The sequence below is a fragment of the Elephas maximus genome, chromosome 19 (assembly GCF_024166365.1).
Source record: "Elephas maximus indicus isolate mEleMax1 chromosome 19, mEleMax1 primary haplotype, whole genome shotgun sequence".
NCBI classification, from domain to species: domain Eukaryota; kingdom Metazoa; phylum Chordata; class Mammalia; order Proboscidea; family Elephantidae; genus Elephas; species Elephas maximus.
Genome location: NC_064837.1, coordinates 14559601 through 14573311, shown reverse-complemented (window position 1 = coordinate 14573311; position 13711 = coordinate 14559601). Strand labels below are relative to the sequence as shown.

General features: G+C 42.3%; 1 protein-coding gene across 1 annotated transcript in view; it reads left to right on the top strand.

Moving 5' to 3' along the window:
* Positions 1-13711, top strand: part of CHRNE (cholinergic receptor nicotinic epsilon subunit) — a 40867-nt gene that overhangs the window by 19303 nt on the left and 7853 nt on the right. The gene's annotated exons all lie outside the window — the stretch shown is intronic.

Below are 13711 nucleotides of genomic sequence, written 5' to 3'. Positions count from 1 at the left end.
TTTGGTGGCCATTTGAATGTCCTTTTTGGTGAAATGTCTATTCATGTCTTTTGCCCATTTATGCTTGGGTGATTTGTCTTTTTGCTGTTCAGTTGTCAAAGTTTTATATACATTTATTAGGTTCTGGTCAGATATAATGGTTTCTGAAGATATTCTCCCATTTGGTAGCTTGTCTTTTCACTTTTTTGATAAAGTCTTTTCATGGACAAAAGTTTTTAACTTTTATGAGGTCCATTTACTTGTTTTGTCTTTTGCTGTTTGTGCTATTATTATTATATTAGATAATCTGCTGTTAAAAGCTAGGCCTGACTTAAAAATTATTTCTTGAATAAATGGATGAATACTAGCAAGCAGGTAGGCAGACAACAGCAGGAAAGGGTCTGTGATGTCCTTTATTGAGTAAAAACTCTGAATTTTAATGTACTCACATCCATCAATGTTTCCATTTATGGTTTGTGCTTTTTGGATCTTGCTAAAAGAATCCCACTCTAAGGTGACAAAAATATTCTCCTATTAGCTTTATAATTTTACCACTTATTTTAAAGTCTTTAACCATCTAGAGTTTACTTTTGCATATGCTGTGAGGTAGGGATACAGCTTTGTAGTGTTTTTCTCCATTGGGTGAAGCAGCTACTCACCCGATCTGCTCATCTACCCATTTCCCACTGATGTCCTGCTACCTTTATCCCACATCAAACTTCCATATGTACATAAACTGCTTCTGAGTTCTCTATTCAGTTTCATTTGCTAGTCCTATACTGTATCATGGGGGGCACTGGTGGTTCAGTGGTAGAATTCTCACCTTCCATTCAGGAGACCTGGGTTTGATTCCTGGCTAACGCACCTTGTGCACAGCCACCACCCATCTGTCAGTTGGAGGCTTGCATATTGCTATGATGCTGAACAGGTTTCAGCAGGGCTTCCAGACAAGATGGACTATGAAGAAAGGCCTGGTGGTCTCCTTGCAAAATTAGCCAGTGAAAACCACAACGAGCCTATTCCCAGCTGACCATGGGGATGGCGTAGGTCCATGGTGAGTGGGGTCATCACGAGTCCAGCAGCTAACAACAACACAAACAGAACCGTACTGGTTTTTTTTAGTTTGTTTTGTTTTTGTTTGTTGGCTATGACTTTTGTGATATGTCTTAATATCTGGTAGGGTGATTCCCTCCTCTTTTTTCTTCTTTTTCAAAATTGATGTGGTCATTCATGGACCTTGAAGCTACCACTTACATTTTAGAAAAATTTTGCCAAGTTTCTAGAAACTTAACTTATAAATTAATTTAGGGAGAATGGACATGTTTATAATATTAAGTTGTCCCATTCAAGCAAATAGTAACTCCATTTATACTGGTCTTTTATGTCCTTTAAGAGAGCTTCAAATTTTTCTCTATAAATTCTTTATTACTTTAATTTTTTGGCTGCTTTACAGTTTTGTTACTATTATGAACATTTTATTTCCTATAATTTCTAGTTGATTATTGCTGGTGTAAATATAAAAACAAAAGACAAGCCCATTGCCGTCAAGTCTATTCCAACTCCTTGTGATCCTATAGGACAGAACAGAACTACTCCATAGAATTTCCAAGAAGCGGCTGGTGGCTGGTGGGTCACCATGAGTCACTATGAGTCAGAATCAACACAATGGCAATGGATTTTTATCTTTACACTGGAGCACTGGTGGTGCAGTGGTTAAGGATCTGGCTGCAGTAAAAAGGCAATGATGCCAATATGAAAAGAAGATGAGAAATGTATTTATTTTGTATTTTGACAATATAACTCTTACACTTAACAAGAATGAATGTAGTCATAACCATAAAAGTGTAATCTGTGGCATCTGAAAGCAAATACTCTTTGTAACTCTTTAAATACTAAAAAAAAAACCCAAAAAACCTGTTGCTGGCAAGTCGATTCCAACTTACAGCAACCCGATAGGACAGAATAGAACTGTCCCATAGGGTTTCCAAGAAGTGGCTGGTGGAATTCTTTAAATGGACCTTTTAAAAATTATAATGCAAAGGTCTGTGGTCTCTGATTAGTCCGTCACTGTGCATTTAAACAATATGTTTTACTTTTTTTAATTAATTTTTTTAATTGAGGAGTAATTAATACACAGAAAAATAAATCGTAAGTATATAGTTCAATCAGCTTTAACAAATGTATTCACCCATGTAATCACCACTTCTATCAAGAGAGAACTTTTCATCACCCCAGAAAATTTCCTTGTGCCCCTTCCCAGCCAGTCCTCCCAACCAAGCAATTGTTGATCTGATTTATATCAACATAGATTAGTTTTGCCTCTTCTAGAACTTCATATAAATGGACTTGTTACAGCATGTATTGTGGATTGAATTGTGTCCCCCCAAAACATGTATCAACTTGGCTAGACCATGATTCCCAATATGGTGTGATTGTCTACCATTTTGAGATCTGGTGTGATTATCCTACCTCTAAATCCCAACCTCTAAGATGTTAAGGGAAACCTGGTGGCGTAGTGATTAAGTGCTATGGTTGCTAACCGAAAGGTCAACAGTTGGGATCTACCAGGCACTCCTTGGAAACCCTATGGGGTTGTTCTACTCTGTCCTATAGGGTCACTATGAGTTGGAATCAATTCGACGGTTAATGGGTAACCCTGGTGGCATAGTGATTAAGAGCTACAGCTACTAACCAAAAGGTTGGGAGTTCAAATTAACCAGGCGCTGTTTGGAAACCCTATGGGGCAGTTATACTCTGTCCTGTATGTCGCTATGAGTCAGAATTGACTCAGCAGCAACCGGTTTGGTTTAGTTTTGGCTTATGATGTTAACGAGGCAGGATTAGAGGCAGTTATGTTAATGAGGCAGGACACAATCTGCAGGATTAGATTGTTCTTGAGTCAATCTCTTTTGAGATATAAAAAAAAAAGAGGATGGAGATCTCATACCACCAAGAAAAAAGTGCTGGGAGTAGAGCGTGTCCTTTGGACCTGGAATCCCTGTGCTGAGAAACTCCTAGACCAGGGGAAGATTGATGACAAGGACCTTCCCCTAGAGCCGAAAGAGAGAGAGGAGAGGAACCTCCTACCACCAAGAATGAAGAACCAGGAAGGCAGCACGTCCTTTGTACCCATGGTCCCTGCGCTGAGAAGCTCCTAGAACAGGGGAAAATTGATGATAAGGACCCTCCCCCAGACCCAACAGACAGAAAGCCTTCCCCTGGAGCTGGCATCCTGAATTTGGACTTCTAGCCTACTAGGCTGTGAGAGAATAAATTTCTCTTTGTTAAAGCCATCTGCTTGTGGTATTTCTGTTATAGCAGCACTAGATGACTAAGACAGTATGTATATCAAGCTGTTTTCACACAGTATGTTTTTGACATTCATCCTTGTGCATAGATGGTGTAGTTGTGTTCCTTTTTATTGCTGAGAAATACTCAATTGTATGGATATACTACGTTTATCCATTATTCTGTTAATGGATACTTGGCTGCTAACCAAAAGGTCAGTAGTTTGAATCCACCAGCTGCTCCTTGGAAACCCTATGGGGGTAGTTCCACTCTGTCCTATAAGGGTCACTATGAGATCCGTATTTATGCCTATTCCCAAGAAAGGCAATCCAACCGAATGCGGAAATTGTAGAACAATATCATTAATATCACACACAAGCAAAATTTTGCTGAAGATCATTCAAAAACGGCTGCAGCGGTATATAGACAGGGAACTGCCAGAAATTCAGGCCAGTTTCAGAAGAGGACGTGGAACCAGGGATATCATTGCTGATGTCAGATGGATCCTGGCTGAGAGCAGAGAATACCAGAAGGATGTTTACCTGTGTTTTATTGACTATGCAAAGGCATTCGACTGTGTGGATCATAACAAATTATGGATAACATTGTGAAGAATGGGAATTCCAGAACACTTAATTGTGCTCATGAGGAACCTTGACATAGATCAAGAGGCAGTTGTTCGGACAGAACAAGGGGATACTGATTGGTTTAAAGTCAGGAAAGGTGTGTGTCAGGGTTGTATTCTTTCACCATACCTATTCAATCTGTGTGCAGAGCAAATAATCCAAGAAGCTGGACTGTATGAAGAAGAACGGGGCATCAGGATTGGGGGAAGACTCATTAACAACCTGCGTTATGCAGATGACACAACCTTGCTTGCTGAAAGTGAAGAGGACTTGAAGCACTTACTGATGAAGATCAGAGATCACAGCCTTCAGTATCGATTGCATCTCAACTTAAAGAAAACAAAAATCCTCACAACCGAACCAATGAGCAACATCATGACAAACAGAAAAGATTGAAGTTGTCAAGGATTTCATTTTACTTGGATCCACAATCAACACCCATGGAAGCAGCAGTCAAGAAATCAAATGACGCATTGCATTGGGTAAATCTGCTGCAAAGGACCTCTTCAAAGTGTTGAAGAGCAAAGATGTCACCCTGAAGACTAAGGTGCGCCTGACCCAAGCCATGGTATTTTCAATCGCATCATATGCATGTGAAAGCTGGGCAATGAATAAGGAAGACCGAAGAAGAGTTGACGACTATGAATTGCGGTGTTGGTGAAGAATATTGAATATACCATGGACTGCCAAAAAAACGAACAAATCTGTCTTAGAAGGAGTACAGCCAGAATGCTCCTTAGAAGCAAGGATGGCGAGACTGCATTTTATATACTTCGGACGTGTTGTCAGGAGCTATCAGTCCCTGGAGAAGGACATCATGCTTGGCAGAGTACAGGGTCAGCGGAAAAGAGGAAGACCCTCAATGAAGTGGATCGACACAGTGGCTGCAATATTGAGCTCAAGCATAACGACGACTGTAAGGATGGCACAGGACCGGGCAGTGTTTCGTTCTGTTGTGCATAGGGTCGCTATGAGTTGCTAGGAGTTGGAACTGACTCGACGGCACCTAACAACAACAACAACATGAGTTGGAATTGCCTAGCTTTTGGCAGGGATGGATTACCCAATAAGCAAGGTAGGCACAGCTTAATTGCACTCATTTGCTAATCTATAGTGTACAATTTCACCTGGTTTTCATATACTGTAAGCTGGTGCTTGCTGTGCTTAGTGGATAATCCCCCCGTGGGTTTTGGCTATTGTAAATAAAGCTGTATGAATATTTGTGTACAAATCTTTGTGGACATACATTTTCCTCTCTCCTGTATAAACACCTGGCAATGGAATTCCTGGGTCAGAGCTACATGCTTAACTTTGTATGTAACTGCCAAACAGTTTCCCAAAGTGGTTGTGCAATTTACACTCCCATTTACTTTTAATACTAAGAGTATTACATACAAAGCATGGATACTAAGAGTATTAAAAATCATTAAGAGTCTGGGACTGTGGACCACTGGACCTAATAGGATTGCTTCTCCAATCCTTTTTGTTTGGGGATTTTCCACCTCATCAGCCTGTTTAGAAACTGGGAGTTCTTCAGCAGTTTTTCTCTCTCTGACTTTGCCTCATTTGCTTCTGGACTTCCAGGTCCACGGTGGCATCTCTTTCTTCCTGACCAGCTTCTCTCTGAAGCCAAGTCACCGACTTGGTAGAGACTCCCCGATCATGTACCATCCATTCTTCGCTGACGCTGACACTCCCCTGCCCGATTCATGTTCCTGCCTCCTTACTCCGCTCAGAAGTGAGTTGATTCGACATCTCCTTTGAGAAGATGAACTTTGTTCTCTGTATTGGCAAGTCGCAAGGACCTCTGTTTTCTTTCTTCGTTACACAGTTCGGCTTCCTCAGATCCGACACCGCTGACTGGGAGAGTGAACTCTGCAGGCGGGGAGGGGGGACTCCCAGTCTGCGTCCAGGGTCGCCAGAGCCCCACAGGGACCGCGTACTCGCTGGCAGCCCGCAGCCTGCCAAGGGGGGTGCGCGCTCTTATTCCCTCTATCTCTCATTTTCTCTCTTTTTAAAGTGTTGTTAAATACACACACACACACACACGCACGCACGCACGCACGCACGCACGCACGCACACAGACATATATAATTAGCCAGTTCAGCCCTTTATTTTTAAGCGCACAATTCAGTGCCGTTAATTCCATTCACAATGCTATGCACCCACCGCCACTATTTGTTTCCAAAGCTCTTTCATCACCCTTCTCTCGCTTCTGAAATTATTTATTAGGAGTCTTTAACGTTTTTTGTTTACCTGGAACACAACTAAAATCCTTTCCCATGGAGTCAGCCCCCCTTCTTCTCTGGCCCTTCGCTCCTCCCAGGGGTCTCTCCCAGGTCTATAGCAGAGCTTTTACACCGCCCCTGGGACATCTCCAGATCTGGTTTTTGAAGAAGGCCTCATCCGACCAAGCTATTTCACCGTCTTGTCAGCATTCTATGGATTTCTATGAGCGCTTTATAAATAAAGGAGATAAACCATTGGTTGCAGGTACTTTCTCCCAGTTTGTCATTTACTTGCTTTTTGGTTTTAGTTTTTTTCTTTTTTGCCCTACAGAAGTTTTTTATACTTTTTCTTTGTGATCTGTGATTTTGGGCCCTGGGAAAGGGAAGAAAGGTCTTCTTTTCCTCCAAGATAATGAATAAATTAATCCTTGTATTTAGGATTTTCTTTGGCTTCATTTTACATTCTAATATTTGATCTGACTGGTGGAAGTAGAGAGGAGAGAACCATTACTATTTTTGTGATTGGTTGTCCAGCTGTCCCAACAATGTTTATTTGATAAGGCCCTGTTTTCTACATTCATGTAACATTTAATCTTTAGTTTACTATTATATATATGATATTAAATTATACAATTTCATATCTTTATAGTAGAGTCTCATACTCTATTTTGTTCCATTGATATGAATAGGCAGTTTTCAGAAATACCTATGGCCAATATATCTGTTGGAAACCCTGGTGGTGTAGTGGTTAAGAGCTATGACTGCTAACCAAAAGGTCAGCAGTTCAAATCCACTAGGCGCTCCCCAGAAACCCTATGGGGCACTTCTACTCTGTCCTTTAGGGTCATCATGAGTCAGAATTGACTCAGTGGCAATGGCTTTGATTGGTTTTTGGAATATATCTGTTGAATAAAAATGTTCAACCCCCCCCCCAACAAGACATGTAAATCTAAATAATAACGAGGTAGCAGTTTTCATCTACTACTTTGGCAAAATTTAAAACTTTGATGATATTCTGGCCTGGGAAGGGTATGAAGAAACAGTCATTCTTATACTGTGTTGGTGTGTATGGAAGTGAGCGCGTTCTTTTTGGAGGACAATTTGACAAAAGGCATCAACGGTTAAAAAAAAAAAAAAAGCATGAATTCTTTGGCCCTGCAATTTCACTGCTAGGAATTTACTCTAGGGTTATATTTGCAAAAGTGTCCTATATATAAATGCATATGTTTGCTGTATGGTTGTATGTACCTAGTCACAAAAACAAAGCGGTTAACATTTCAAATGTCTATTGGTTGGAAGTGTTGGATTAACAATGTTACATTCATGGGATGTCTGAAAATGGTGGTGATGTGACCTCTGACCTCCTATAACTTCAGGGGGAAGAGAGCGAATCAAGATCAACATCAGCCCCAAACTGATTCCTACAAGATAGAGGTCAGACATACCGCCACTCACTAGCTTTTTTACCAATTCTGACACCAGCCGTCCTTCCTACACCACTCTCTGCTCTGCTGGGTTTGATAATTTGTTGCAGTGTTCACACAGAGTTCACAAACCATACTTATGATTACTGGGTTTATAAGGGAAATAACAGGCTATAATTCAGAATTAGGATCAACTTGGAAGCAACAGGAACAACTCAGGATACAGTTCTTCAGTCAGGACAGTATCTTCTCAGCCTGTTTCCGGGGGATACCAGTTGGGCTTTGCTGCCCCTGGTACTGGTTGGGCCTGGCCTCTGCCACTGTGCCCTTGTTCTCAGCCTCGGCCCTCAGCCCTCAGCCCACGGTCTGGCCTCTGCCCAGCTCAGGCAGGTGTTACAGCTGTTTAGTTCTGCCAGTAAGTGCCTGGAGGCACCCTACTCTGCCAGGAAGCTTCCTGCCCGAAGGCGCTCATCTCTCTGTCTCTGTGGGTTGGCAAACCTAGCTGCTAGTCCCATGCTGCTGCTGTCTTCAGTGTTATATATCTCTCTGTCTCCTGAGTCTAGGAGATTCTCAGCGCAGGGACCCCAGGTCCAAAGGACACACTCCACTCCCCGTCCTTCGTGATGGTAGTGAGGTTCCCCCAAACCACTGAGATTGGCTCCCTTTAGGCCTAGTGGGATGACAAAACTGACCAATCTCCTGCAAGAGTTCCATGTACCTTATTTGTATGGTCTCACCCCCACAGGGTTCCCAATCATTTTATGAGAGTTACCAGACCATGGCTAGAAGGGCCATATGCAACACCGTGCAGCCTTTAGAAAGAATGGCGAAGATGTGTATTTGGGCCAACCTTCACACTATATTAAGTGGGAAAAGTGGCAGAATAGTAAACATAGTCTGATGCTTTTTGTATACATTTTAACATGTACATGTTTGTTGTCTTAGCTACCTAGTACTGCCCTAACAGAAATACCACAAGTGGGTGGCTTTAAAGAACAGGAATTTATTGTCTCTCAGCTCTAGAGGCCAAAAGTCCAAATCAGGGTATCTATCATATTGATTCTTTGTGGGTCTCTCTCCTTGTTTCTGGTGTCTGTTGGTAGTCCTTGGGGTTCCTTGGAATGTCTTCCGCTGTGTGTACATCTGTGTCTTTTCTAGTCTTTTTGTAATTCAGAAGTGATCAGGTTTAGGATCCGCCTTATGTTAATGACCTCATTAAGATAATAAAGGAAAAGCCTCTATTTCCAAATAGGGTAATATTTACAGGTATAGGGGTTGGGATTTCAACACATATTTTGGGGGGACACAATTCAATCCATAACATTTATATACATTTAACACGTATACTTTTTTGGTATATGTATATTTGCTGAATATATACATATATATGCCGGATTGTGGTCTAGAAGGATTTACCAGAAGTTGTTAACCTTTGGGAAAAAGGACTGGGTGGAAGGAGGGAAGCTTTCAATTTTCATTATGTCTTTCCACACTCTTCAATTTTTCTGGTGATGGTATGTGTTACCTTTTTATTGTCAAAAGGGTTTTTCTGGTTATTGAGTACAGGACATTTTTACTTCTTTATAATATTTTATCTTTTTAAATCCTAATAGTCTGTCAGTTTATCATACTGTGGGGGCTTGCATGTTGCAGTGATGCTGACAGCTACAACGCTGGTATTCAAATACCAGCAGAGTCACCCATGGTGGACAGGTTTCAGCTGAGCTTCCAGACTAAGAGAGACTAGGAAGAAGGACCTGGTGATCTACTTCTGAAAAGAATAAGCCAGTGAAAACCTTATAAATAGCATTGGAACATTGTCTGATATAGTGCCAGAAGATGAGCCCTTTTGGCTGGAAGGCACTCAAAAGACGACTGGGGAAGAGCTGCCCCCTCAAAGTAGAGTCAATCTTAATGACGTGGATGAAGTCAAGCTTTGGGGACCTTCATTTGCTGCTGTGGCACGACTCAAAACGAGGAGAAACAGCTGCAAACATCCATTAATAATCAGAACATGGAATGTATGAAGTATGAATCTAGGAAAAGTGGAAGTTGTCAAAAATGAAACAGAATGTATAAACATTGATATCGTAGGGATTAATGAACTGAAATGAATTGGTATTGGCCATTTTGAATCAGACAATCATATGGTCTACTATGCTGGGAATGACAACTTGAAGAGGAATGGTGTTGCATTCATCAAAAAGAACATTTTAAGATCTATCCTGAAGTACAGCACTGTCAGTGATAGGATAACATCCATACACCTACAAGGAAGACCAGTTAATCCGACTATTATTCAAATTTACACACTAGCCACTAAGGCCAAAGGTGAAGAAACTGAAGATTTTTACCAACTTCTGCGGTCCGAAATTGATCAAACATGCAATTAGGCTGCATTGATAATTACTGGAGATTGAAACGTGAAAGTTGGAAATGAAGAAGGATTGGTAGTTGGAAAACATGGCCTTGGTGATAGAAACGATACTGGAGATCACATGATAGCATTTTGCAAGACCAATGACTTCTTCATTCCAAATACCTTTTTTCATCCACATAAACGACGACCATACACATGGACCTCGCCAGATGGAATACACAGGAATCAAACATCTGTGGAAAGAGATGATGGAAAAGCTCAATATCATCGGTCACAACAAGGCCAGGGGCTGACTGCAGAACAGACCATCAATTACTTATATAGAAGTTCAAGTTGAAACTGAAGAAAATTAGAACGAGTCGATGAGAGCCAAAGTACGACCTTGAATATAGAAAAAAGTGTATATCCCACCTAAATTTAGAGCCCATCTCAAGAATAGATTTGACAAGTTGAATGCTAATGACCAAAGACCAGACAAGTTATGGAATGACATCAAAGACATCATACATGAAGAAAGCAAGAGGTCATTAAAAAGACAGGAAAGAAAGAAAAGGCCCAATGGATGTCAGAAGAGACAATGAAACTTGCTCTTGAATGTCAACGAGCTAAAGCAAAGGGAAGAAATGATGAAGTAAAAGAGTTGAACAGATTTCAATGGGCAGCTCAAGAAGACAAAGTAAAGCATTCTAATGACATGTGCAAAGACCTGGAGATGGAAAACCAAAAGGGAAGGACATGCTCGCCATTTCTCAAGCTGAAAGAACTGAAGAAAAAACATGAAGCCTCGAGTTGCAATATTGAAGGATTCTACGGAGAAAACATTAAACAACTCCAGAAGTATCAAAAGAAGATGGAAGGAATACACAGAGTCACTATACCAAAATGAATTTGTTGACGTTCAACCATTTCAGGAGGTACCATATGAGCAGGAACCAACGGTACTGAAGGAAGAAGTCCAAGCTGCACTGAAGGCATTGGTGAAAAACAAAGCTCCAGGAATTGAGGGAATATCAATTGGAATGTTTCAACAAATAGTCACTCTTCTATGCCAAGAAACTTGAAAAGCAGGTACCCGGCCAATCGACCAGAAGAGATCTATACTTATGCCTATTCCCAAGAAAGGTGATCCAACCGAATGTGGAAATTACCGGGCAATATCATTAATATCATGCAGAACTAAAATTTTGCCAAAGATCATTCAAAAGCAGCTGCAGCAGTATATCGACAGGGAACTGCCAGAAATTCAAGCCAGATTCAGAAGAGGATGCGGAACCAGATGGATCCTGGCTGAAAGCAGAGAATGATGTTTACTTTGTGTTTTACTGACTATACAAAGGCATTTGACTGTGTGGATCACAACAAATTATGGATAATACTAAGAAGAATCAGAAAATTCCAGAACTCTTAATTGTGCTCATGAGGAACCTGTACATAGATCAAGAAGAGTCAGTCCTTCGAACAGAACACAGGGGTACTGTGTGGTTTAAAGTCAGGAAAGGTGTGTGTCAGGGTTGTATCCTTTCACCATACCTATTCAATCTGTATGTTGAGCAAATAATCCAAGAAGCTGGACTGTATGAAGAAGAACGGGGCATCGGGATTGGAGGGAGACTCATTAACAGCCTGCGTTATGCAGATGACACAACCTTGCTTGCTGAAAGTGAAGAGGACTTGAAGCATTTACTAATGAAGATCAAAGGCCACAGCATTCAGTATGGATTGCACCTCAACATAAAGAAAACAAAAATCCTCACAACTGGACCAATGAGCAACATCATGATAAACGGGAAAAGACTGAAGTTGTCAAGGATTTCATTTTACTTGGATCCACAATCAACACCCATGGAAGTAGCAGTCAAGAAATCAAAAGATTCATTGTATTGGCCAAATTGGCTTCAAGAGACCTTTTTAAAGTGTTCAGAAGCAAAGATGTCACCCTGAAGACTAAGGTGCGCCTGACCCAAGTCATGGTGTTTTCAATCACCTCATATGCATGTGAAAGCTGGACAATGAATAAAGAAGACCGAAGAAGAATTGACGCCTTTGAATTGTAGTGCTGGAGAAGAATATTGAATATACCATGGCTGCCAAAAGAATGAACAAATCTGTCTTGGAAGAAGTACAACTAGAATGCTCTTTAGAAGCAAGGATGATGAGACTACGTCTCATATACTTTGGCCATGTTGACAGGAGGGATCAGTCCCTGGAGAAGGGCATCATGCTTGGTAAGGTAGAAGGTCAGTGAAAAAGAGGAAGACCCTCAACGAGACGGATTGACACAGTGGCTGCAACAGTGAGTGAGCTTCAGCATAACACCAGTTGTGAAGATGGCGCAGGACCCGGCAGTGTTTTGTTCTGTGGTGCATAGGGTTGCTATGTGTCAGAACCAACTTGATGGCACCTAACACCAACAACAATTGGGGAGATGCTAAGGTACCTCATTCAAGCAAAGGGAATGTCTACAGCCTGAGGAGAGCGCAGCCGGGCCTCAGGGCTGGGATGCTGACGGCCCTTTTTGTGTTTACTTGTATTTGTATCTCAACTGCATTTTCTCTCAGACCATGTTAAGCGACAAGGCATGAACATGGCTGCCTCATGCATCTAAATTTTGTCTTCTTGCTCCTACAGCAAAGAGAGGCTGATTTCCCGAGTTCCTATTCAACAAAATTCTCAGGGAGGGACTTTTTTTGGCCAGGCCTGGGTCAGGTATCTTCCCCTGAACCAATTAACCCTGGCCCGAGGGCGGCATCTCTAAGTGCTTGGCAGATCTTGTGTGGTCACATGGTTGGAGGAGAGACCAGTTCTCAGAATGAACGGTGCTGGGAAGATAAGGCACTCGTTCCTTCATTTATTCTTTCATTTCTTTGAGCACCTATTATGTGGAGTCTCTGGGTGTAGCAAATGGTTAAGTGCTCGGCTGCTAGCCGTAAAGGCTGTTGGTTATTATCCACCCAGAGGGGAGCTGGAAGAAAGGTTTGATGGTCCTACTCCCTAAAGGTCAGCCACTGAAAACGCTCCGGAGCGCAGTTCTGCTCTGACACACGTAGGGTCGCCACGAGTCCAAGTCAACTTGACAGCAGCTGGTAGTTTTTTCATCACGTACCAGGCTCCGTGCTTGGCGCCTTAAATACAGCCAGGCATTAAGGTCTCAGCCATCAGGGAGCTTGGGTTCTAGTGAGGAAGACAGTCTAGAAACTAGTGTCTACCACTCTGTTCTGGCCCAGCCAAACCGCTTCCCCTGTTCACAAAAGAAAGAAACAGGGGTCTTTTTGTCATACGCAGAGGGGGTTCTCAACAGACCACCTTGGGGTTATTTTCACTGTGAAGGCGCTGAGGGCTGAGAAACAAAACGTCTGGCAGGCACAGCCCTGGTGGCAGCTGCAGCTGTTCCGAGCTATGAGCCAAGAGCCAGTAGGTGAAGGGTGTGGTTTCCTGTTGGGCCGAGATCTTTGGTTCTGGCTTGTAAGTCAAGGAGTCCCCAGGAAGAAAAGTCTTAGGCAGGTCCACTAAGGTTCTGTGGAATGTGAATTATAAAAATACAAAACCCAGGCCCAACTCACAGGCCTGTGCCTGACTTCACCAACCCAGCAGGCAGTCTCAGCCCCACAGGCGACTGCACCTCTGCAAACCGAGAGAAGACTGCCCGCAGCTCTGAGCCCAGCACCCACCCGGGGACTGGACCACTGTGGGGTGGGGACTAGAGCTGGTGCCTGCGGGCTTCACCAATCTGAGTGAGACCTTCGCCCACAAGTTAGAACCCCAGCTGGGGACTCCACAGCAAGGTG